Source organism: Ailuropoda melanoleuca, chromosome 13 (assembly GCF_002007445.2).
Source record: "Ailuropoda melanoleuca isolate Jingjing chromosome 13, ASM200744v2, whole genome shotgun sequence".
Taxonomy (NCBI): Eukaryota; Metazoa; Chordata; class Mammalia; order Carnivora; family Ursidae; genus Ailuropoda; species Ailuropoda melanoleuca.
In genome coordinates this window covers 15,149,882-15,174,771 of record NC_048230.1, presented here as the reverse complement: position 1 = coordinate 15,174,771, position 24,890 = coordinate 15,149,882, and the positions used below count along the sequence as shown (strand labels likewise).

The following is a 24,890-nucleotide window of genomic DNA, read 5'->3' as shown; positions in this document are numbered from 1 at the left end:
TTCCTGATATTGTTTATGCTTTTTCTCTTTATTTCCTAGTCTTACAGAGGTTTGTCACTTTTATTAGTCTTTCAGAGGATCAATGTTTGGCTTTGTTAATTTTCTCTATTGTGTTCATTTTCTGTTTCATTAATTCCTACTCTTAGCTTTGTTATTTTCTCTCCTACCTTTCTTGAGTTTATTTTGCTGATCTGTTTCTAAGTTCATAAAATGGAAGCTAAGCTTAATGGTGGTTTTCTTTCTCTCTTTCTTTCTTTTTTAAACATACTATTTTAGGCCTTACTTTCTGTCAGTATTATTTAGCTCTATTCAAAGATTTTGCTATGTCTTTTCATTATAGTTTAGTTCTTAATATTTTCTGATTTCTACTATGTTTTCTCCTTCGATCTCTTGGTTATCTGAATATGTGTTTCTGAATTTCTACGCATATAAGGGGTATTCTAGTAACTTTTTGTTGTTGTCAGAAAATACAGTCTAGGGGGGCTCCTGGGTGGCACAGCGGTTAAGCATCTGCCTTCGGCTCAGGGCGTGATCCCGGCGTTATGGGATCAAGCCCCACATCAGGCTCTTCCTCTATGAGCCTGCTTCTTCCTCTCCCACTCCCCCTGCTTGTGTTCCCTTTCTCGCTGGCTGTCTCTATCTCTGTCGAATAAAGAAATTAAAAAATCTTTAAAAAAAAAAAAAAAGAAAGAAAATACAGTCTAGGGGCGCCTGGGTGGCACAGCGGTTAAGCGTCTGCCTTCAGCTCAGGGCGTGATCCCGGCGTTGTGGGATCGAGCCCCACATCGGGCTCCTCTGCTATGAGCCTGCTTCTTCCTCTCCCACTCCCCCTGCTTGTGTTCCCTCTCTCGCTGGCTGTCTCTATCTCTGTCAAATAAATAAATAAAATCTTTAAAAAAAAAAAAAAAGAAAATACAGTCTATAGGATTTCAGTCCTTAAGCAATGTATTGAGATTTACTTTATGACCCAGCATATAGTCCATTTTTGTACATGTTCTGTATTTGAAAAGATGGTATTTTTTGCAGTTTTGGGGAGTGGCGTTCTGAATTCATCTGTGGTGGCAGTGAAAATGTGCCACCCAGTCCTGCTAAGGCTGTCTGTGGAGGTCACGATCATGTACGATTCAGCTCTCCTGCTGAGGGGAGCAGTTGACCGGAGCCCTAACTGCTATGAATCTGGATCCACCAACATATTTGTGCTGAGACCACTCTTCCCCTGGGCTGTTCCCAGCACGTAACTGAGCAGTCAAGGGGTTAGCGCTGGTTCGTTCCCCTGATGGGCAACTTCGGCTCAGGGCCACCCTATCCATCTGGCCAACACATTTGTAGAACCACATTGGAATCTGAAACTCTTCCTCCTTTTTCCTTCTTTCTCCCACTCCTTTCAGACCTGTCTACCACTGCTTCCTTCCTCTCCTCCTTCGCAGGCAGTCTCCTCAGTAAACCTCTGGCACATCTAATCCCACCTTGGGCTCCATTTCCTGAGCTGACATATTGTCCATTGGCTTGTTCAAATCTCCTATATCCTTATTGATGATCTTTTGCTGTTTGTTCCACCAGTTAATGGAAAAGGTGAGTAAAGTGTCCCATTATGACTGCTGATTTGTTTCTTTCTCTTGGTAATTGTCAATTTTGGACTTAATGTATTTGGAAAATTATTGAGTGTATAAATTTAATATCCTGTTTAACTAATTGCTTAACTTTTCTTGTTCGTAGCCTACTTTTTGCCTTAAGTTTATATTGCTTAATGTTAAGATAGCTAAACCCTGTACACACCTTTTCTTAATACATCTTTTTTCATCCTTTCACTTTCAAACTCTGTATGCTCTTGCTTAAGATATGTTTCTTAGGAAAAAAAAATGTTTCTTAGGAGCAGCATATGGTTAGTTTAAAAAAAATCCATTCTGACAAGCTCTGTATTTTAGGGGAAGCATTTAATTCATTTACATTTGTTATAATTATTAATATTTTCAGGTTCATAGCTATCATGGTTTTAATTTCCTGTTTTTTATTTGTTTTCCCCACAAGTTCCATTTATCTTTCTATCCTCTCCTGCCCTCGTCTAGATTGATTTGTTGTTTTTTCCATTTTCATTTTTTTCCTTCCACTGGCTTAAGAACTGTTTCTACTCTGTAAGTGGTTTCTCTAGAAACAGCAGTAAATAACTTACCAACATCAAAGTTACTCAATAATTTTACTCTTCTGAAAAATATCAAAACCTTACAACTTCCATTTACACTTTCCTGACGTCTATGCTATTACCGCTGTGCTTCTTAATTTTGTCCGTTTTCCGTTTGCAATTCCATGCCTATTATCATTGTTGCTTTATATAGTCAATATTCTATCTGTTTTTCACTTTTTATGTGTTTTTTGCCTCTTGGTCCTCACACCTCACACATCAGGACTAATTTTTCTCTTGCCAGGTGTGAAGGTTTATTGGTAGCAAAGTCTCTCAGTTTCTGTTTGTCTGAAGGTGACTTTTCCCCTGCCCTTATGGATGTGGAATTGAAAACAACCGTTATTTTCTCTCAGCACACTGAAGATATTCTACCCTGTCTTTTGATTTCTATTGATACCAGTAAGTAGTAAGTTGTCTGTCGCTCCTTTAAAAATAATCTGTCTTGGGGTGCCTGGGTGGCTCAGTTGGTTGAGCGCCCGACTTTTGGTTTTGGCTCAGGTCATGATCTCATGGGGTGTGGGCTTGAGCCCTGTGTTGGGCTCCANGGGCTCCGTGCTCAGTGGGGAGTCTGCTTGAGATTCTCTCCCTCTTCCCTCCCCCCACTTGCATGCTCGTGTTCTCTCTCTCAAATAAATAAAACTTAAAAAAAAATCTGTCTTTTCTCTCTCACTTCTCTTAAGGTATTCTCTTTGTCTTTGGTGTTCTGCAATTTCACAGTGATGGATATTCACATACAGTCATGGTGATACATATGATTATCTGTCTATCATCTATCTATCTATCTGTCATCTATCAATCTATCTATTATCTATCTATCTATCTATCTATCTATCTATCTATCTATCTCTCTCTCACTTCTCTTAAGGTATTCTCTTTGTCTTTGGTGTTCTGCAATTTCACAGTGATGGATATTCACATATAGTCATGGTGATACATATGATTATCTGTCTATCATCTATCTATCTATCTGTCATCTATCTATCTATCTATCTATCTATCTATCTATCTATCTATCTATCATCTATCTATCTATCTACCTATGCATCTACCTATCTATCTAGATAGCTTTTCCTTGGGATTCTTTGGATTCCTTGATTCTGTGGATTGGTATTTCATGAGTCCTGACGATATTCAGTCCTGACTCTTCAAATGTGGACTCTGTCCCATCCTCTTTTCCTTTCATTTTGGGACTATAATTAGATGTTTGTTACAATTCTTGATCTATCCTCCATGTCTTTATTTCCTCTTTCATATTTTGTCTTTGTCTCCCTATGCTGCAATTTGGAAATGTTTTTCAGACCAGTCTTCCAGTTTACCCATTCTCTTCACATGTGATTTATCAGTAAATCTGTCCATTGAGATTTTTTTGTTTTTTTGTTTTGTTTTGGGTTTTTTTGGTCCACAGGGCTCTTTTTGTTCCTTTTCAATTTTGCTTATTTTTTATCATTTCTTTTTCGTGTATAGGTTTTCATGCATGGACTTTGTTTTTTACCAAACATTTAAACGTGGTTGTTTTATAGTCTTCATCTTACTATTCCAGGTTCTGAGGTTCTTGCAGGTTTGTTCCAGCTATCTGATGCTTCTTTCTCTTAGTTCTTAGTGCCTTATTTCATTGTGTATTTAGCATCTTCCTTCCTTTCCTCCCTCCCTCTGTCATGTAACTTTAACCTGATCATTTTCCTTGAGATTTTATATGTGGGACTACGTTGAGGTCTGGGATGACAAATTTGGCTTCCTCTGTAGAGGATTCACTTTTTCTTCTGCCAGGTGCTGGAGGCATTACTATATCCTGGGATGACTCCAGTTACATTCTTCACTTGGGGTGTTCAGACCACCCAGAGAGTGTGGATTTTTTGCTATAAACTGTCATGGGCAGCTTGTAGTTTGAATGTCTTGTGGTGATTCCTGGCACATGTGTGCACACGCGCACACACACTCATACACTTCTTATCCTCTCAGCTGCAAGATTTGAGGCAGATTTCCCTTGCGGTCTCCAGGAGGAAGCTGGAGGTATTTCTGAATCCATGTTTTCACTACAGGAATAGCTTTTGGAGATATCCCATCTTTATGTTGGAAGACCTCGTTAGACTCCCCATCTTGGGCATGCCTGGGGCTTTGGCTTCTTTTTTATATCTTTGAGGCCATGAATACTAAAGTTCAAGTTCACCAGGTTCAGCCAATGTCCTTGGAGTGCTGTGCTGCGTTGACAACTCTGAGCTCCACATCATTCAATCCCTGGGCTAAAAAGATCCTTAACTTTTCTGTTCATTCATTCATGCCCTTCAATTATTTTGAGTCCAGAGTGTTTAGTTGTTTTCAGTAAGTATATTGATTTACTTGCCATGTTTCCAAAACTGGAAATTTGGTTTTATGGAAAAAGAAAACACTTGTGTTTATAATTCGATAGTCTTCATGTAAATAGTGCAGATATACGGTACCTATTGAAAATCCACTGCGTTTTTGTAGATTAATCATACTGTGTATTTGAAAAGTGCTTTTAACTTTTCAAATTGCTTTCACATGTATCTGTGGTTCTCAAGGGGGGTGGTGCTGCCCTTCAGGGGAGTTTTGAAAATTCGAAGGCGTTGTTTTGGCTGTCATGAGGAGCCGGACCATTAACAGCATTTATGTGGGGCCAGTGATGCCAGACTCCTACAAGGCACGGGATTGTCCTGCCCAAAAGATAATTGTTCTGAGTCTCCTATGACTCTTGAATGTCCCCCTGGACCTTGAGAGACTGAATGTCTGGTGAGATTTCAAGATAGGAGGTGTGTTTTTTCCTCATGTTTTTTTAAATTTTTTTTTTTAAGATTTTATTTATTTATGTGACAGAGAGACAGCCAGCGAGAGAGGGAACACAACAGGGAGAGTGGGAAAGGAAGAAACAGGCTCCCCGCGGAGGAGCCCGATGTGGAACTCGATCCCGGAACGCTGGGATCACACCCTGAGCCGAAGGCAGACGCTCAACGACTGCGCCACCCAGGGGCCCTTTCCTCACGTTTTTTAACACCTTATCCCATGTCATAACTTAGGGAATTATTTTACTACTATACTTCTTAATAAAGCCTAGTTTATTTGAGAGAATATCTTCTTTTTTATTTTCTCCACTTTGATAATCTTTCAACTGTCTTGGTATGTTTTTCTTACTTCAACTCAGGGTCAGTCTCTCTGTTTCTTACCATATGCACACAAATTCAGCGTGTTACCACTTACCCTAACATTAACTTCATCGTGGTGAGCACCTCTGCTTCTTGTTTTCTTAAGTCCTAAATCCAAACTCATATGGTTGTTATAACCCATTGCTCTCATCTTACTCCTTCACCGTGCCTTGTAGTAGCATCATGCCAGGGCATTTATAGATTGAACTCGATTTATACATTGAACTAGAAATAGTAGCAAGTAACTTGCCAAAATCAAAGTTACTCAATAACTAAATGTAGCAGGAGAGCAGCCATAGATGATATGTCACCAAATGTGTGGCTGCATTTCAATAAAACTGTATTTACAAACACAAGTGCTGAGGGCCGCCTGGGTGGCTCAGTGGGTTAAGCACCTGACTCTTGATCTCAATTCAGGTCTTTGTCTCAGGGCCGTGAGTTCAGGCCCCACACTGAACTCACAAAAAAAGCAAAACAAAACAAAACAAAACAAAAAACCAAACAGGTGGTGGGCCAGGGATAGCCTGGGGCTATCGCTCCCCCACTCCTGCTCTGTATGATGCCTTTCAAAGCACTCCAGACAGACATGCAGAGATAACCAGAAAAATCATTATAATTCTCTCCTTCGTACATCGTTGTATTTCTCCAATTCCCTGACGTGTATTGTTACTTTTATGCATTACTTTCATATGTGTGCATTGATCTATTTTCACAGGTCCCTTTATTTTCTGCAACGAGGACTATTCCATAACACATGTACATAGCTTCAGACTGAAAAGACACAAAGACCATATAGTGAAAAGTCTCCTTCACACCTGTGTTCCAAGCCACCTATGTCTCTTCCCCATAGGCGAGCAGTGTTGTCCTGTTCTTGTTCCCAGAGACATGTTACCATATGCTGTCAAGATAACAGGGCCACCGTGATGCCCAGCTCCAAGAGACCCCATTTATATTGAGCTCCTGGGATGCCACTGACATAGAATACAATGGAATTGTGCCCCCTGGAGTTGTGTCATGCAGTGGCCTGACCAAAGATGTTTATTGTGTATATGTGTGTATAAATATACACTTACACATACATGTAGTTATATATGCACGTGTATTTTTCTACCCCCCCTTTAAAACCAAGGATAGCATATTGCGTGCATACTGCTCTACCTGGCCTTGTATTTCTGTTTAACAGACCTTGATACTTATTCCATATCAGTTTGTAAATACCCTCCATCCTTTTTGATGGTGGTGATGCCGGTAAGGATGGTGGTGGTCACTTACTGAGTTTTGTGTGTGCACTGGGCATCACTCCAAGTACTCCGCACGTATCCCTCCTACAGCGTTCACAACAAGCCCATGACACAGGCACAGAGAGCTTGTGACCCAAAGTCACAGCTGATATGGACTCAACCTCTGAGGTTAAAAAAGAATTCTCCCGATTCCTTCTAGTCCTGGTATGGGGTTGTGTTTCACATTTACATTTCTTTTCCATTTGGAGTTCTTCCTGGTGTAAGTATGAGATCAGGAGCCAACTCCATTCCCCTGATGGCTCCAGTTCTTCCCGGCACGGTTTCCCTGCTGTTTCCAGATGCCACCTTTCCCACACATGAAAGTCTTGAATGATATGGGCCTGTTTCTGGACTTTCTATCTGTTCCATTGTCTGTGTAGTCATGTGCCAGTGCCACACTGTTTTAATTCTTGAGGTTTCACAATTTGTGTTACTATCTCGTAGGGTTTTATCTCCCTATTACTTTCCTTTCTCAGAGCTATCCTGGATATTCTTGACTTCCTGATTTTCCACATCCATTTTTTTTTTTATTGTGGTAAAATAGACACAACATAAAGTGTACCATTTCACCATTTTTAAGTGTACAACTCAGTGACGTTAAGTATACTCATGTTATTGTGCAATCATCATCACTATTTCCAGAACTATTTTTAATCCACTTCCAGAGTGGATTAATCATCCCACACTGAAACTCTGTACCCATTTAACAATAACTCCTGTTCTCCCCTCCCCTCAGACTCTGGCAAGCCCCATTCTACTTTCTGTCCCATGAATCTGACTATTCTAAGTACCTTCTATCACTGGATTCATACCGTATTTCTCCTTCTGTGTCTGGCTTATTCCACGTTGCATAATGTCCTCAAGGTTCCTTCCCACTGTAGCCTGGGTCACTTCCTCATTCCTTTTCATAGACGCATAATATCCCATTGTAGGTTCTGTGTCTCCACGCATCTGTGATGGACGCAGGGGTGTTTCCACCCTCGGGCTGCTGTGCATAGTGCTGCTATGAGCATGGGCTGCTCCACACTGATTTCGGAATCAGTTTGTTCAGCCCCACCCTTCTGCTTTTATAATTACTCTACCCCCAAATCCCCTCATACACGCACCTTTCCACAGCCACTTACACTTCGTTCAATTGCGACATGCCCCAGATGTGGTTCTGGACTCCTCTTCCATTGCTGCAGGGTGGATGGCTTGTACTTCTGCCTGCCCGGATCCCCCCTTTCCTCCTCTTCTCCGGAAAGCTCTGAAACTGCTCTTCACTTTTCTCTGCTTTCAGTCCGAGACTCCAGCTCCTGGCTTCTGGGATCGGTTCTGAGGGACTTCACCGAAATTTTTGGTAATAAATTGCTCTTCTTGCACTTTCTCAGACCCTACTCTCCTCCAGCCTAATAATGGAGTTCCTGGGCATTCCCAAACATGTCCTGGCTTCCCTGCCTCTGGGAAGCCCTCCTGGCTCCCCACATCCAGCGCTGGCCCCTCTTGGAAGCCTTTCTGCTTCTCCCTTGTCTGTAACTGCGGGGCTGCTGGTCTCCTTCCCTTGCCACTTACCCTCTCGATCTTGTCGAAGAGCCACTCTGCTTGGGCACCGTCCCTGCCTCTCCCCTCTCCATCACCCACTGCAGCACAATGTTTTTTGCATAGTAGCTGCTGATGTGAATTGTGTTAAACCAAGATCATCTTCCTCTGGATGCCTGGGTTCAAGCAAAGCCCCCAAAGCCCTCCCACACCAGGCACAGGACCTCAGGGAACTGCTCCTGACACCATCCTGTTGGGGACCTGTGACGTCTGGGCACAGCCTACTTCCCCTTGAGGTCCAGCTCTCCAGGTCCTGATCCTGGTCCCCTGCAGGGTCCTATATGTCCTGGGTCCCTGTGCCTGAGTCACCACCTTCCCAGGCCAACTCCGTGATGAGTTCTGAAGAGCAGGAGGCGGGTGGGCTGCAAATCTGATCCGATTCATGCCTGGCTCACTGCATGGTGGGCTCTCTGCCCCTCAGGCTGCAGTTCTCATCCTGAAAAGTTCTCTGCAGCCTGATTTGTTGTGAACGTGCGTATGTTTGTATGTTTCGTTACATTTCATGTGTATCTTAATTGCTTTTTTCTCTTTATTTCTGAACATTTAAAAGTCACTTATTCAACAAATGTTGACTGGGTACTTCTTTTGTGCCGGGCAAGTGCAGTGAATGAGACAGACAAGGTTTCTACCCTCATGGATTGTACATCCTCATGGATGGGGGGAGGAAGCCAGCAATTAGCAAGGAATCAGAAATTAGCACAATAATTTCAGAGAGTGAGAAAGGCAAAGAACAGAAACTAGGATAGGTGCTGGAAAAGGATTTGGGGATGCTGGAGAACATTTTGGATTTGGGTGTTTCTTCTTCCTTTCTTTTGAGATCCAGCTTCCATGCTGTTAGGAAGCCCATGCGGTCACATGGAAAGACGGAAATAGAGGCTAATTGAGGCCCTCAGCTGGGCTCCCAGCAGGAAATAAATACGGCAATGAACAAGAAAGCAATGGGTGGGGAGGTGACTTGAGAGAGGTTGAGCAGAAAAGGCATTTGCAAGGAGGTGGTATTTGAACTAAGATTTGGAAAGTAATAGGGAGATGTCCATTCAGGGAGTGGAGCAAGGACATTCCAAGCAGGATGAACAGCATATGCAAAGGGCCTCAGGAGCGAAAGTTATTCATCTTGTTTGAGAAATGGTAGGGGATGATGGCATGATATAGATTGGAAAAGCAGGCCTGAATCAGATCACGTAGGGCCTTTAAGGCTACACCAAAGGGGTTGAGTGCAGTGGGAAGCCACTGGAGGGACTGGATTTGCGTCCTAAAGAGACCTCTCTGGCTACTCCGAGGGAAGACCCAGAGGATAAGTTAGAGGAAGAATTCATCTATAAGGTGGATTCCCTTTACAAAAATTTAACCTATGAAAGAAGCCAACACAGAAAAAAGATACATTGGACATGATACAGATGGGGAAACTCAAGTCCAGAGAAGTGGGATGATGTGAGCGATTGTGGAGAACAGATCCAGGAGTCCATGAGGGACCCATGAGGCAGATCAAGGAGACTGGGGGATGCGCAGCCAACCCCATTTACTTTAATTCCCCCAATTTTGCTTCGGTCACCAGTTTGGTAAGAAGAGAATTTCAACATCTGTAAGTAATCCAAAAGCCTTCCTAACCTGCCTCCCCGCCCACCACCACCACCAACTCCCCCAAAAAAAGAAAAGAAAAAAAGAAGCCAACCCCAGAGCTTGTATGCCTGTATTCTCCACAATCATTGCTCTGTACGACAGCTCTTGTCGTCCTGCATTATACATGAATAACTAATCTACCAAACACAAACCCGCTGATGAAAAAACGCACGTTGGATCTAGAATGTGAGCAGGGTAGAGAGTAATATTAATTTCACTGGTAAATAACAAAATGGAAGCAAACACGAGGGACATTTAAGACAAGAATTGTGTTTCTGAACACTTCTAGGAGAGGAAACTTCCCAAGGGACACGGGGAGGTGGAAGACTAGAATCAGGCTCACCATATTTGGAATGCACAGCCACCATCTTTTCTTCTTCTGGCTTTCATAAGCGTAAGGACATCATGGGTCAACCAACTGGCCATTTAAACCACTGTCTGCCTCGCCCAGCTGAACGGTTTATGTAATCATCTTCTAGTCTTCTCTAATGGATGTAGGCGTTAGTCTTCACTCACCAGTCACTACCGACGTGGGCTCCAACAAAGTCTTATGCTTTTCCAACTTCCACAGTGCTTAGCATCATGCTAGGTGTGCAGCAGGTGTCCAGTAAATGCATCCTTCCACAAACGTCCTAAATGAAATCCGTCTCTGCCTCCAGCATTTTCCCAAAAGGTGTTTCTTGATGATTAAGGATGAACTCCTAACCTCCACATCCAGGGAATGTTCTGGAAATATTTCAGCTTTTCTCCTCTTCCTCCTGGATTTCTTAGTGGCACCTGACAGTGTGGAGACCTTTCAACAGTCGTTCCTGACTCTGAAATTTCCCGATTCTAATCTTTCCTCACTCATGGACTCTCTTCTCTGACCTCCAACAATTTTTTTCCTTTACACTTGCAAGTGCATATGCCCTGAAGACTGTTTTTCTCTCTTGTCATTCTTTCCTGATAAGACATTAATTACATCTCATTTCAAATCAATGCATGTATCTATTATCATCTGTCATGTTATATGCAAGATGCCTGCTTATGGGCCTGTGTCCCTAACACAGACTAGACTCCAAGCTCCTCTCGGTGCCCTCGTGCCTGGCATCGAGTGGACAGCAGGGATATGCTCAGTATACAAGCCCAACTGAGCAGACCGTCCTTCAAACTATGCTTGCAGGTAGGTCGGGGCAAGAGTAGTAGCCCCATTATATAGAAAGGGCACCCCAACAGGCTCAGAGAGGCTAAGTAAATCCCGAAAGCACAATTCTCAGTCCCAGCTACTGAGATTCTCTGTCTTCAATGCAATATGCATTCCAATTTTGCCAATCGTAAAAGGACTGTCAAGCTAATCTCGATGCTGTCTAAATACTGGCATCCAGTCCTTTTCATGCTCTTCTGAACAGGCTCGAATTTGCCAGTGCCTCTCTTAAAATATAGCCCGCAGGACTGAGCATAAAACTGCATGTGGCCTGACCTGCCAGCACGCGCTGGGATTACGGCCTCCCTCCTTCCACACTCCGCCGTTCTATTAATAGAGCCTGAGATTGCATTAGGGTTCTCAACAGCCTCCTGGCGCTGTAGGTTCACATCAAGCTTGTGATCAGCTAACCCCCTGGGTCTTCCTCATGAACGCTTTCTGTCAAGCCAGACCTCCCTATCAGCCACTTGGGCAATTGATTTTTGGAATGTTCATGATTATCTGTGATCCAGACTAGAAGATACAAAGCCAGGGTTCGCCCTCCTTTCTTGTGTGGCATCTGCTGAGTGGGTGATGGGGTCCTGGGGTCTGCTCAGAACCCAGAGGTGTGGCCATCCACTGTTGGGGGGGGGGCTCCAGCATCATTGAACCACGGAAGCAAGAGGATGGTGATAAAATTAATTTTCTGGTTCACTTCAATTTATTCTTATGTTCATTCCTTCTCCTCTTGGGTGACGGTCCTTTCTTCATCTTGTTCTAATTCTGGGTGTTTTTATGCACAGCCTCTTGTTCCCGCCACCCATGGGCACAGCCACATCTTTGGTTTCTTATGCCCTCTCCAAGCGATATTATTTTTAGCACGAGCGTCTTACTCAGCGATTTGCTGTGAAGTCTGTCCTCCATTGTCCTCCCTCCTGATCTTTTCTCTGATTCCTTTCTTCCCTCTCTGTGTGTCCATACCACGTGTAGCTACGTAGATTTGATTTCCGCCTATTTGAACCCCCTGCGGGGGTTACAGTGCTTTCTCCCTTCCTTACCCTTCCCTTCCCTTGTTTTTCAGCCACTTCGAACTGTTAACTGTAGAAACTGCAGTGCGGGCTATCGTGGTGGGCCTTGGTTTCAGCTTCAGGAAACCTCAGGATCTGTGAGGCTTGGGTCTCACAATTTGATGGCAGCCCCCACCCCCTCCCAGCTCTGGAATCTGGGGCCCAAGAGGCAAGAGGCAGCTTCTCTTTCCTCCACCAGCAGAGGGAACTGAAACGCATGGGCGCAAGTAGGCGTTCCTCGCATCCACCAGAAGAGGGCGTCATACCCACGGTCCTCCACAGTTGGATCTCCTCACAGGGGAAGAGATCCTGTCCGGTTGGCCTCCCAAAGACCCAGAGAGATGACGGGATGACACCACAGCCAGGCTTCCTACTGCTGTTTTGGCCATCTGTAATACTGGGTAAATGGTAAAAAGCTAAGGATTTTGAAGAAGTGGACCCAACATTGATCCAAACTAACGGGTGGTTTTGTGGGTTGAGCTAGGGGCTGGCTGCGGGCGACCTGGCAAGCTGATGGGGTCTGAGGCTAGACGGTGAAAGCCTAGGGGAATGTTTGGAGGTCCCAGACAGAACTGCGGCGTGTGTAAGGGGGCCTGCGTGGAGGGGCCCCTGCTTATTTCCAGCTGTGACACGGAAGTTTCTGCTCGGCAAGGCAGAGCAGGGTGGGGATGGGGCAAGTGCCCAAATGAGTGCAGAGGTGTAAGGGAAGGTGACCGCGGCACCGAGTCAACCGTTTCCAGGTGGAGTTGAAAGGCATAGCCATTTTCTCCTGCAGGCCCCGGCACCTTTCATCAAGACCAAATTGGTAACTGATTAAAAAAAAGAAGAAGAAATGGAAGATTAAGCTCGAGAGGCCAGAGGAGAAAATGGTTTCCAGGTGGAAAGGACCACCGCTCTATTAACACCACCGAGTGTTCAAGGAGCCCGCCGTTCTCCCACCTTCCCGGGCAGCACTGGGCACCCGCCAGGTCTAGCAGGCAAAGGGCTCCCTACCTGCCAAGCAGCGGAGACGCTTAATAAAATATTTACCTACACGTATAAGAATAATGATGACTGAACGACAAACGGCAGTTAAACAGCTTTCAGCTGCATGGGAGAGCAGCTCTGGGAGATTGTCCATGAAAATGGTCACTTTCTGTTTAATTCCAGAGGCTTCTCTCCTGTGCCTGCAATGCCCACACTCACCTAAGGGAGCCATGGTCGGGGAGGGGGCTCACCAGCATGGCACAGGGTGTCCCCTGCAGGGAGCTGCCCCCCAGAGGGGCTGGAGCCAGCCTCGCACCCAACCCCAAGCTACTGTCCACCTCTTATAACTCCTGAAGAATGAAGATGTCCAAGCCCCTGTCCACCACCGCACCTAGAAGGATCCTCGCTGCGGTCACTCCATAAACGATGTTGACATTTATTAGGAGTCTGACTTTTTCCCACTCAGCTAAACTTGTAAGCAGCATTTGCCCTGGTTGGGTGTGATCATTTCGAGTTGGGAACGAGGAAAGCGGAAGGTAGAGGGGACAAAAAGAAGCAAAAGTCTTCAACCACCACACTAGATTTCTAGCTGTGTCCTATGGGAACATGGAAAGGGAAAAAGGAAAAATTTTGGCTAACTATGTTTCCCCAACCCCTCCCTCCATTAGGGAGCTTTTTTTTTTTTTTTTTTTTTTTTTTGCGTTTCCCTCCCTGGTCTGGGAAAGAAATAACAAAGCAAAGCAAATTTTCTCCGTTTAAATAGACTCTTATGTCTCTAAGTATACCAGCCAATGTTGGGAGTAAATTACACATAAAGATATTTATATGTTAGATAAGTAAAGAGTGTTTGAAAAATACAGTTTCGCTTTCAGCCTTACACCCTCTGCCTTTGTTCATTTCTTCCCAGATATTTTATACCTCCAGTTACGACGGTTAGAAAGATACCATCTTGGCTTTCCCACTTTACACAGATCTCGAAGAAGGACCAACCAACGAAAGGTCTGTGTGCACATGCATATTTTCTACTTCTTGGAAGAAAACCAACCAGCTTTGAATTTAAGAGCATGCTTATATGTTGTAAATCTTGAGGAAAGAAGCTATTTATTTATTGAAGGGAAATACAAAGGGCCCATTACTTTTAGATGTGAAATTTATACTTGGGTGAGATTTTCATGAATAAAAACTCATTTCAGTAAATAGTTTCTGGTAAAAATATGGTTTGCTTTTTTGGTGCAAAGTCTGCCCTGTCTGTTCTTAAGGGCAGGCTTGTGAGAGACTATGAGAGATGAAGTGAACATACTCTTTAATCAGAGAGGCACTTGGCTTGGCAGTGAAATGCAATCCTGAAAAGTAAACAAAGTACATCGTGTGAAAAAGAGCAAGTTTAAATTAATCTTGCTTTTCCAATTTGAAAACATGCTCACGGTTGTTAGCAACTGAGTCAAGACATTTAAATCATATATATATACTTTTATATCTTGACAGTGACCTTTTGTAAGTGCGCAGTGGGGACAAGATGATGAGCAAAGCGATGCTCCAGAAAGAGCATTTTAGGTAATTGAACACGAAATGTGTTGCAATCTGGTAACATTAATAATACGCAATCGCTACTTTATATCTCATATGCAGTTCATTTGGCCAGAGTCTAACTAAAACGCTCTATAAATGTTAGCATATGAATCCTGGTGCAAGCCTATCAAGTAAGCAGCTCTATTTTAGTGTGTTTTGAAGTATCTCTGTATTCGTTATCTATTCTGGGTAACAAATTATCCCAATTTAGTAGCTTCAGACAACAAGTCTTTACTATCTCACATGGTATCTGAGGGTCAGGAATCAGGAATGGCTTCGTTGGGAGGTTCTGGCTCAAGGTCTCTCAGGAAGTTGCAGTCAAGGCCTATGCCAGGGTAGCAGTCATCTGAAGGCTTGACTGGGGCTGGCAGATCTGCCTTTTATGTGTCTAACTTACAATCCTGGCAAGATGGCGTTGCTGACAGCAAACCTCAGTTCTTCTCCACATGGGCCTCTCCATTGGGCTACTTGATGGTCTTCATGATATGGCAGCCGGCTTCCCCCAGAGCAAGTGGTCCAAGAGAGAGAGCAAGGTGGAAGCCATGATGCCTTGCGTGACCTACCTTGGAATTCACCTACCATCATTTCCCTCACATGCTGTTCATTAGAAACCAGTTACTAAGTACGGCAGACACTCGGGGGAGGGGAACGAGGCTCCACTTCTTAGAGGAGTATTAAAAACATTGTGGTCCTATTTTAAAACCACCACGACCCTCTATTTACAGATGGGGCAGTTGAGATGCATGGTCCTTATCGGCTCAAGGTCACCAAGTTACTAGGATGACCCTAGATGCCAGGTGGCCGGCTGTTTTACTTTCCCTCCACTGTGCCATCCACACACAAAGCAGAACAGAAAACCCCCATTCCTGAAGTCACTGCACCCAAATTCAAAATCTCACTCTTTAAAATGACCAAGATAGTCTAAAAGCAGTAGTGGGGTTTATGTTTGGAAATGGATGAAATGGACATTAGACTGGAAGGTAGGAGTCAGCTATCCTCTGAATCAGCTCTGTGACTTTGCAAAGAAAACACTTCTCTTGGGGATGGTTTCCTCCTTTGTAAAACAAAATGGGTTAGCTAAATGGTTTCCAAACTTAGTTGCCTATCACAGTCCTCGGGGGAATGAAAAACTCACTGGCCTTATAATCTCCAGGAACCTTTTTTTCTCCTTCTTTTTTTGAGAGAAATAGAGAGAAAGAGAGGGAGAGAAAGAGCACACATGCATGTGTATGCATGTGTGTGTGGGGGGGTAGGGACAGAGCAAGGGGGAGAGAGAGAATCTTAAGCAGGCTACATGCCCAGCACAGAGCCCAATGCGGGGCTTGATCTTATGACCCTGAGATCATGACCTGAGCCAAAATCAAGAGTTGGACACTTAACTGACTGCGCCACCCAGCTCCCCAATAATCTCTAGGAATCTTTATAATTAAAAGGTCCTTAGGAATCAGATGGACAGTTAGCATATGCATATGCTTGGCTAGATTACTTCTCATGCTTCCAGCTCAAACATTAGTTGAACGCCTCCCTCTGATTGCATGTGCCCAGGAAAAATCAATGGTGCTCAAGCCTGCAATCATGAGGGAAATGTCAGAAAAATATGATGCCTGGGGCCCCTCCCCAGGCAAAATAAATCAGACATTCTGGGGTAGAGCCCAGGGATCATTATGGCTTGCTTGTTTTCCTTAGTACGTTTTAAATAATTGTGTTTAGCCTTGGTTGCACATTAGAACCACTTGGGAAGTTTTAAAAAAGACCACTGCCTAGGTAGGTGGTCTCCCAACCAATTAAATCAGAATCTTGTGGGCGGAGCCAAGCATCTGTATTTTGTGAAGTTCCCAGGTGGTTAGAAGGGATAGCTGCAGGTTAGAAGGGATAGCTGCATTGACCTGTGTTTGCCTCACTGGAGATAATGCCAATGCTACCTCGCCCATAAAAGATTATGCATGAGTTCAACTATAGTTCAATTTAAAATAAAAATTAAAAAAAGATTATTCAGAAGAGAAATTATTCTGAAATCTTAGGTGCCACAGTACTCTAAGAAAAAATGCATTTGCAATGGAAGACATTAAACAACTGAAATGGAAGAGTGTTCCCTTTCTGGCAATATGGCAGATGAAATAATTTCAGTCATCCTCCCACGATAGCCCATCTCTAAACATTGGTCAAAATGCAATAAACACCCACTGAAATGAGTTCATGAGACAGTCAGGACAGGCCCCCGGTGCCAGAAGCAAGAGGGAAATGGCAGTTAGTATGGTGAGCAAGTAAGCTGAGACGGAGCTGGTCTTGGGCAGGTTGTTGGCCTTGACATTCACACGGGAAGGAGACTGTGGCTTGAGCCCATTCAAAGTGAGAAGGTGGTACTGACATCCCCACATTACGCTAGAACCCTCAAAAGGATGAATCACTTTAGAAATAATTCACTGGGAAAAAAACCCTAGGGGCACAGGAAGATAAGAAAATTTCACTGTCTTGGCATGATTTAAACGTGGAGAAAGAAGTCTTCACTGAGAATTTGGGATTACAACCCAGCCTTCACGTCAGTTTGGGGCTGGAATTTACCCTACCTGTATGATCCAGGAATCGGGAAACCCAAAACTGAGAAGCGAAGATAAGACCCTACTCCAAACTACAAAATATACGTGCATATAATCCACCATGACCAAGGAAGCTCAGGAAACACAACTATCAGAGAGACTGCAAAGTACATAAGTTTAAAATTATGAAAGACATAAAAGAACATTTGGACCATGAGAAAATAACAGTATTTTAAAAAAGGTAGATTTGAAAGAGAACTAAATAGAACCTTTGGAAATGACATATATAGTCACTGAAATGAAAAGCTCGGTGGGTGAGTTACACTGTGGATTCGCCATCGCTGAAGAAAAAAACTGAGAAATTGCCCAGTAAGCATCCCAGAGAGACAAAGTGAAGGAAAGTGTGAGAGAAAGGTTCAGAGTGTTGCCCGGAAAGAGATGGTACATTATACACTTAACACAGGTACCAGAAGGAGAACATAGAGAGAATGTAGGGGACATAGGATTTATACAGACAATGACTGAAAGGTTTGCAAATTTGGTAAGAATACATGAACCCTGAGATTTTGGATGTACAATGAATCTTGAACCAGGTAAATAAAAAGACAATCACACCTGAACACAGCACAGTAAGGCCAAGGCCGCAGGGAGCCAAAGACAAAGAGAAAATCTTAAAACCAGAAGGAAAAGCCAGATTACCTACAAAGGAATGACAATCAGACCGACAGCAAACGTCTCAACAATAGATAAACAACAAGATGTGTCTTGAGGGTAAAATAACTTTCAATCTAGATTCTATCCCCAGAGAAATCATCATTCAAGAATGAGAGTGCACTCAAGCCATTCTATGTTAATGGAGAAAGCAGGTCACTCACATAACCTCCCTGAAAGGAATACTAAAGGGTATGTTTGAAGGAAAAGGGCTGGTAATTAGAAAAGAGGAAGAGTAGGCCAGAAACAAAGGTGAAGGAATTGGTAAACTTGAGCAAATCTACACAAGAACTGCATAAAACTCAAGTGACAACAGTGATTAAATGTAGGGGTATTAAAAGCAGGTGAGTCTGCAATAACAAGCGACAGTAACATGTCTGAGGAAGGACAGAACTGAAGTGGAATCATTCTTAGCTTCCCGTATGGTTGTAGTGGGGCTGGATCTAGTGTTAAACATTCTAAAATAACCACTAAAAGCAGAGAAGTAGAACTTACAGCTGCTAAATTAAGAGAAAAGGGGAACAAAGAATTCTTGATCAATTTGATAGAAAAGAAGAAAGGAAGTAAACGAAAACTTAAGAGAAAGCAAATAAGCAAAAGGTGCAAAATGAGACTGAACGCATCGATTCCAAACCGTCAGTCAGCAGTAGACCAGTAGGCTGTCTTACCTGTTGATAGCGGGGGCACAAAGTGCAACGGCACTTTGGAAAACTGCTTAGCATTATTTTGTACGGTTTTACATTCCCATACCTTATGACACAGTCATCACTCCAAGGAAGATTTCTTGCCCACATGCACCAGAGGACAAGAATGTTCACTATAGCACTGCTCATAACAGCAAAAAATGGAAACAACTCAAAGTCCTGTGACCGAAGAATGGACAAAATAAACCGTGGCAGCGGCACCCAATAGCGTATTATACAATCAGAAATACAAATGCATACAACCGGGGCGCCTGGGTGGCTCAGTTGGTTAAGCGTCTGCCTTCGGCTCAGGTTATGATCTCAGTGTCCTGGGATGGTGCCCCCACATCGTGCTCCCTGCTCAGAAGGGAGCCTGCTTCTCCCTCTCCCTCTGTGTGCACATGCTCGTGCTCTCTCTCAAATAAATAAGTAAATCCTAAAAAAAAAAAAAAAAAAAGAACGACAACCAGATGTAATAATCTAGCTGAACCTTAACAATATGATGTGGGGCAAAAAATATAAACCTCAGAAATGTTTCATAATAACTTAAAACAAGTATGTGATGAACATTTGATAAAAATTTTTAAAAAGCAAAATAATAATAAATGCAAGATTGAGATTAGTGGTTACTTCAGATGGAAGAAAAGATAGGGGAGAAGCATATAGGTAGTTGTACGTCATTGTTAACGGCTTTTGTTCTCTCATTGAATAACAGGTTTATAGGTGTTCATAATATCAAAAAACAAAATAAAATAAGGCCATGAATATACCCAATGATGACAGTGTGTTAATCCCAGAGATTGTGGTTAATATATTTTTGCACCCCTAAGTTTCATTAAAAACATCACATTAAATGTAAATCAACAAAACTTACTAACCAAATAAGTGAATGAACAAGATCCAGCTACATGCTGTCTATAAGAGACTCACATAAAACTTATAGACATAGAAAGGTTGAAAGTAAAGGATGGAAAAAGATAATGCCAGGCAAATGCTAATTAGAAGTTGGAGTAGTTATATTTTTCACAGGCAAAGCAGACTTTCAATCTAAGAGTACTATGGTTAAAGATCATTTGTGTATAGTTGATCCTTGAACCATGCAGGGGTTAGGGATGATGACCCTCTGAGCAGGTGAAAATCTGCATATGACTTTCAACTCCCCCAAAACTTAACTACCAATAGCCTATCGTGACTGGAAGACATAAAGAGTCAATTAATACATATTTTGTGTATGTATTATATACCATATTCTCACAATAAATAACAATTACATACTTTATACGTTATATGTATTGTATACTGTATTCTCACAATAAAGTAAGCTAGAGAAAAAATAATGTTATTAAGAAAATAGAAGAGAAAATATACAGTAATTTCACAGTACTGTACTATCTTTATTGAAAAAAGTCTGTATATAAGCAGACCTGCACAGTTCAAACCTGTGTTGTTCAAGGGTCAACTGTATATATTAAAGAAACAATTCACTGGGAAAACAGTATATCTAAGCTTGCATGTACCTAATAACATAGCTTCAAAATACATAAAGCAAAAAGTAAGACAAATAAAATGTAAAGAATAGAAAAATGCACAGCCATAGTAGGAGATATTAACAGCCCTTTTTGACATGCCTTATCACATATTTTTAAAATATAGGAAAAATAAAATTTGAGAGATTTTTAGGAGAAACTGGCAAATTCAATCATATAAGGAGATTTTGATATACTACTACAAAAAGTGATAGATTAAACAAACAAAATATTAGTAAGGCTACAGAAAATCTGGATAACATATTAAGAAGCTTGATTTGATAGATCTATATGGTATGCTACACTTAACAATTAAGGCATACCCATTCTGTTTTTTTTTTTTTTAAGTAAGCTCTATGTCCAAAATGGGGCTTGAACTCTTGACCCCAAGATCAAGAGTTGCGTGCTCCACCAACTGAGCCAGCCATATGGAATATTCTTTTCAAAGCCACATGGAATATTTATAAAGATTGACCATTTGGCAAAGCAAGACTCAACAAATAACAAGAATCTGTTTTATACACACCACCTTCTCTGACCCTAATTCAATTACCCTAGATATAAATAACTAAAAATCAAAACAAAAACCTTATGTTTAGAAATATAAAGATACACATGTATTGAGCCAAAGAAGAAATCGTATTTGAAATCTATTCTTCGCCTGGGATGATAATAAAAATTCTCTATATCTTGTGGAATGTAGCTTGAGTGGTACTCAGAGTGAAATCCATAGTCTTCTATGTTACAATCAGAAAACAGGAGGCTGAGGGGCGCCTGGGTGGCACAGCGGTTGGGCGTCTGCCTTTGGCTCAGGGCGTGATCCCGGGGTTATGGGTTCGAGCCCCACATCAGGCTCCTCTGCTATGAGCCTGCTTCTTCCTCTCCCACTCCCCCTGCTTGTGTTCCCTCTCTCGCTGGCTGTTTCTATCTCTGTCAAATAAATAAATAAAATCTTTAGAAAAAAAAAAACAGGAGGCTGAAAATTAATTACTTAAGCCACCAATTTAAAAAAATGTTTAAACAGCAAGAGAATAAACCCAAGAGAGCAGAAGAAAATAATACAAGATATATATTAATAGTATACAATATGTATATTCTTACATGTGGCATATATTCTTATATATGCTACACATGCTCTTATTCTTATACACAAGAATATAAGATGTAGAATAACATGTAAAAACAAAAATTAATAAAACCCGAAAAATAGTGTTAACCAAACTAAAAGCTGATTCTCTGAAAACACTAGTAGAAAGAAGAAATATTAGTTAAATAGAGGGAGACCTCTGGCACCACTGATCCAGAAAAGAGAAGACACATACACAATAATGCTAGGAATGAAAAAATGAACATAATGGACAGATGCAGCAGAGATTAAAATATATTAAGAGGAAATTATCGACAGCATTTTGTTAATACATTTGGAAACCTAGTTGCTATGAATAATTTCCTTGAAAAACATAATGTGTAAGAACTGACTCAAGAAGAATATAAAACCTAAAGAGATCCATGGCCACTAAAGAAATGGAATCAGTAGTTAAAAATCAACCTAGGAAATGTTTATCCCATACCCAGACATTTTACCGGAAAGTTCTACCAAACATTCAAGGAACACATAATTCCAATTTTATACACACTGTTCCAGAAAATGAAAAAAGAAGGAACATTTACTAGTTCATTTTATGAGGCCAGTATAACCAGACAAAGGCAATACAAAAACGGAAAATTGCAGCCAATTTGACTTATGGACATGGATACAATAAATCCTACAATTAAATTAGATGTTGACCTTCATTCATTCATTCATCGTTTCATTTGTTCACATTGAGTGTCAACCATGCACTAACAGGCACTGTGCTAATGTGTGGAGGAGGGCAGAGCTTATGGTTGGGTGGAGAGATGAGCAACAAAGCAGATGACTGCACAGGGTAAGGTACATAGAGGACATCGTGGTAAGATAACAGTGCCTACCAAGGGGGATTTGACCCAGTCAGAGAAAGCTTTCCAGGCACATTAATGGAGTAAGAAATGGTATGGGAAGAACGCTTAAAAGGTTATCACAGGGGCTCAAGTGGGAAATGTGGGATGCCGCAGCAGGAAAGATGAATTTGAGAGAAACGTAGGAAGTGAAACCCACACACCTTCATGACAGATCGCACATGGGAATACGTCAACCTGGAGAAGGGCCAACCTTGTCTCTAGGATGGCTGGGGTTCTGTTGACCCACATAGGGAAACTTAAGGAGAGTTTTAGGATCAGGGGGAAAACGCACGCATGTGTTTTTGGGCATGCATGTTGAGTCCGGGGTACCTACAGAAAGGTGAAGTGGAGATGGCGAATGGGAAATTAACCAGAACCTGGAGCTCTGTGGAGAGCTCAGGCCGGAGATTTAAATTGCAGGAGCTTCGGCAAGTAGGTAGTATTTAAACCCACGGTTCAGAGCAGCTCATCCAGGGACGGTGTGTAACTGGGGAAGAGAATGAACACAAATATTTAAAGGAAAGGCAGAGGAGGAGTCAGGGTAAAGAGAGAAGGAGCGGCTGGAGAGGTAGGAGGAAAACCAAAAGAATGTGGGCATCAAGGATGCCAAGGGAAGAGTGAGTTACACGAAGGCAATGTCTAACAGTGTCACGGGCAGTAGAGAGGGTAGAGCACTGACATCGTGCGCTGCTGGAATTCTCCTGACCCAGGGCTGCATTAAGCGAGTGAGCTGGAGAAGAAATGCATAATAAATAATGAGTTACCCCAAATAACATAGTGCAAAAGGGCAGCAAGAGAGAATTTTTTGGGACAGTGAAACTCTTCTCCATCTTGGATTGGCTATTGTGGAGACAACGCAATCCTATGCATTTGTCAAAAACTCATAGAATGATAGCCCAAGAAGAGTAAATATCATACCATATAAACAAAAAATCAACAAGTAAAAACAATGTAGTCACGGAAATATAAGACCACGCTCTCTCTCCACCAGTGACTTTATAATCGCGTGCTAGCCCCTCTCAGGGTTTTAATTCAGTTCAGTGTCAGCTTGCGTAGGTCTACAACAGGGAACAAGGGCATCCACTCTTGCCTTGTGAAGGACAGAATAAATATGCATGCAACAGAGCCAAAGGGCATCAGAGTGAGGGCCAGAGCTCCTCTTAGGAGCTGACTGACTGGTGGGGGTGGGGTCTAGCTTGGTGAGCTTGGCTCCTCTGGGACCCTCATGAAAAAACGAGAGGGTTGGATCGGGAAAGGCCTTTCTACCTCTGATGGTCTGTGGTTCTAGTGAAAAAATCCCAAACAAAATCCAATTAGCTCTGTTGTCTGCATTTTGTTATTGAGAATAGTCATAATAAACAATCACCATAATAACAACTGGCTTCTTCAACCCGCGGAGACCCCAGATGATTTGGGAAGCAGCTTGGAGTGACGGGAAAATGCCTGGGTTTGTGGTTTAAAGTTCTAAAGTGCCTTCAAAAAAATCATAGTAAGTAATGATTGATAATAAGCACAATCCCCATAGGTTTGCAATAAAAAAGAGACTTTTATATTTACTTACTTCAATCTCTTCTCTCACCCCATCAATCCTGTCAGTGAGGAATTATCCCAAATTTAGGAGGCAGGGAGATGAAGAATCTGGTCATCCAAGGCTTTGGCTAGTGTTGGGATTTTCCAAATGGTCCACTTTGCCATGACTGCGGTGGGTTCGGTACAGTTCTGGTGTTGAGTGTATTCCATTGTGTCCTAATCCCATGAAAATTAATGGACAAGTGTTAATTGGGCATCAATTGATACTTAACATTAATCTGAGTATTTGATGAACCACAAATTTGTTGCCCCTCATGCCATATTAACTCAATTTATCGTAATAATTTAAAACAATATGGATAATTGTATCCTTATTGTTTTCAATACCCCATAAATTGAATCCAGTCTGTATCCGGCCAGCCTGGAATCTGCTCGGGAAGCATGCGATGCCTTTGGGAAGCTACAAGCATCGTCTTTTTGCTGGGTAGGGAGGGAAGAAACCAGTATTTATTAAGCACCTACTGTGTGCCAGGACCTGTGTGGCACCACACTGCTACCAAGGTGGTAGGGGGTGAGTGTGTTTGAAGCCTTCTGCTACCCTCAGCCACCTCCCCAGATTGGGGAGGGGGGTCCTGGGCTATTTCAACCTCATGCATTTTACTATCTCAGCATAATAATAAAAAATAAATATATAACGAACCGGTTGGAGAGAGGTTTCCTGAAAACCACCCTTCCCAGCCATCCCAGAGATGATTCAAAACTATATCTCACTATATACAAAAATTTACTTTGAACCCCAATCATTTGACCTTGACCCCTGTAAACCTATTTTATTATATTTTTTAACTCTGTATGATTAACGCGGAAACCCTTTCTTCGGCACTTTCTCACCGCTGGAATCGCGTCAGTTTCTCAAAGTTCCAAAATAACCTTTCCCCGGCACGGATTCGTACCTCCGCCGGGGAAGGGCGGGGAGCGGCGCAAGACGTGCGGGTGTGGAGCGAGAGCCAGAGAGAACTTCCAGCGCCAAAAGAAAATAAAACTTGTGGCTGCTATTTGTGCGGGAGGGTCTCCTCAATCCTGAAGCTCCCCGATCCTGGGGGGTCTCGGGCCCGCCGAGGAGCGCCAGGGTTTGGGTTTGATCCCGACGTCCTTGACCTAAATTTCTGCGCGATGGCTGGAAAAAGGGCGCAGAGCTGGGCGGGCGGCTGGTGCCATCCCCGGATCCCGGCGGCCGGGGTCGGCGAACTTGAATGGAGAGGCCGAACTAGAGGGGGTGGGGGGCGTCTTCTCCCCTGCCCAAGCGAGGAGCGGCGGCGAGCTCCCCGCGCCTCCCCCTCCCCC

The 24,890-nt window shown here is 42.8% G+C and overlaps 1 long non-coding RNA gene across 1 annotated transcript; it reads right to left on the bottom strand.

Annotated features, from left to right (window-relative positions):
* Positions 1–18,965: 18,965 nt before the first annotated feature.
* LOC105236002 lies at positions 18,966–24,882 on the bottom strand. The gene is made up of 3 exons (XR_002141983.2): positions 24,438–24,882; positions 23,578–23,762; positions 18,966–20,966 (listed from the first exon to the last, which is right to left on the bottom strand). It is a non-coding gene; the product is annotated as an uncharacterized LOC105236002 (long non-coding RNA).
* Positions 24,883–24,890: the final 8 nt, after the last annotated feature.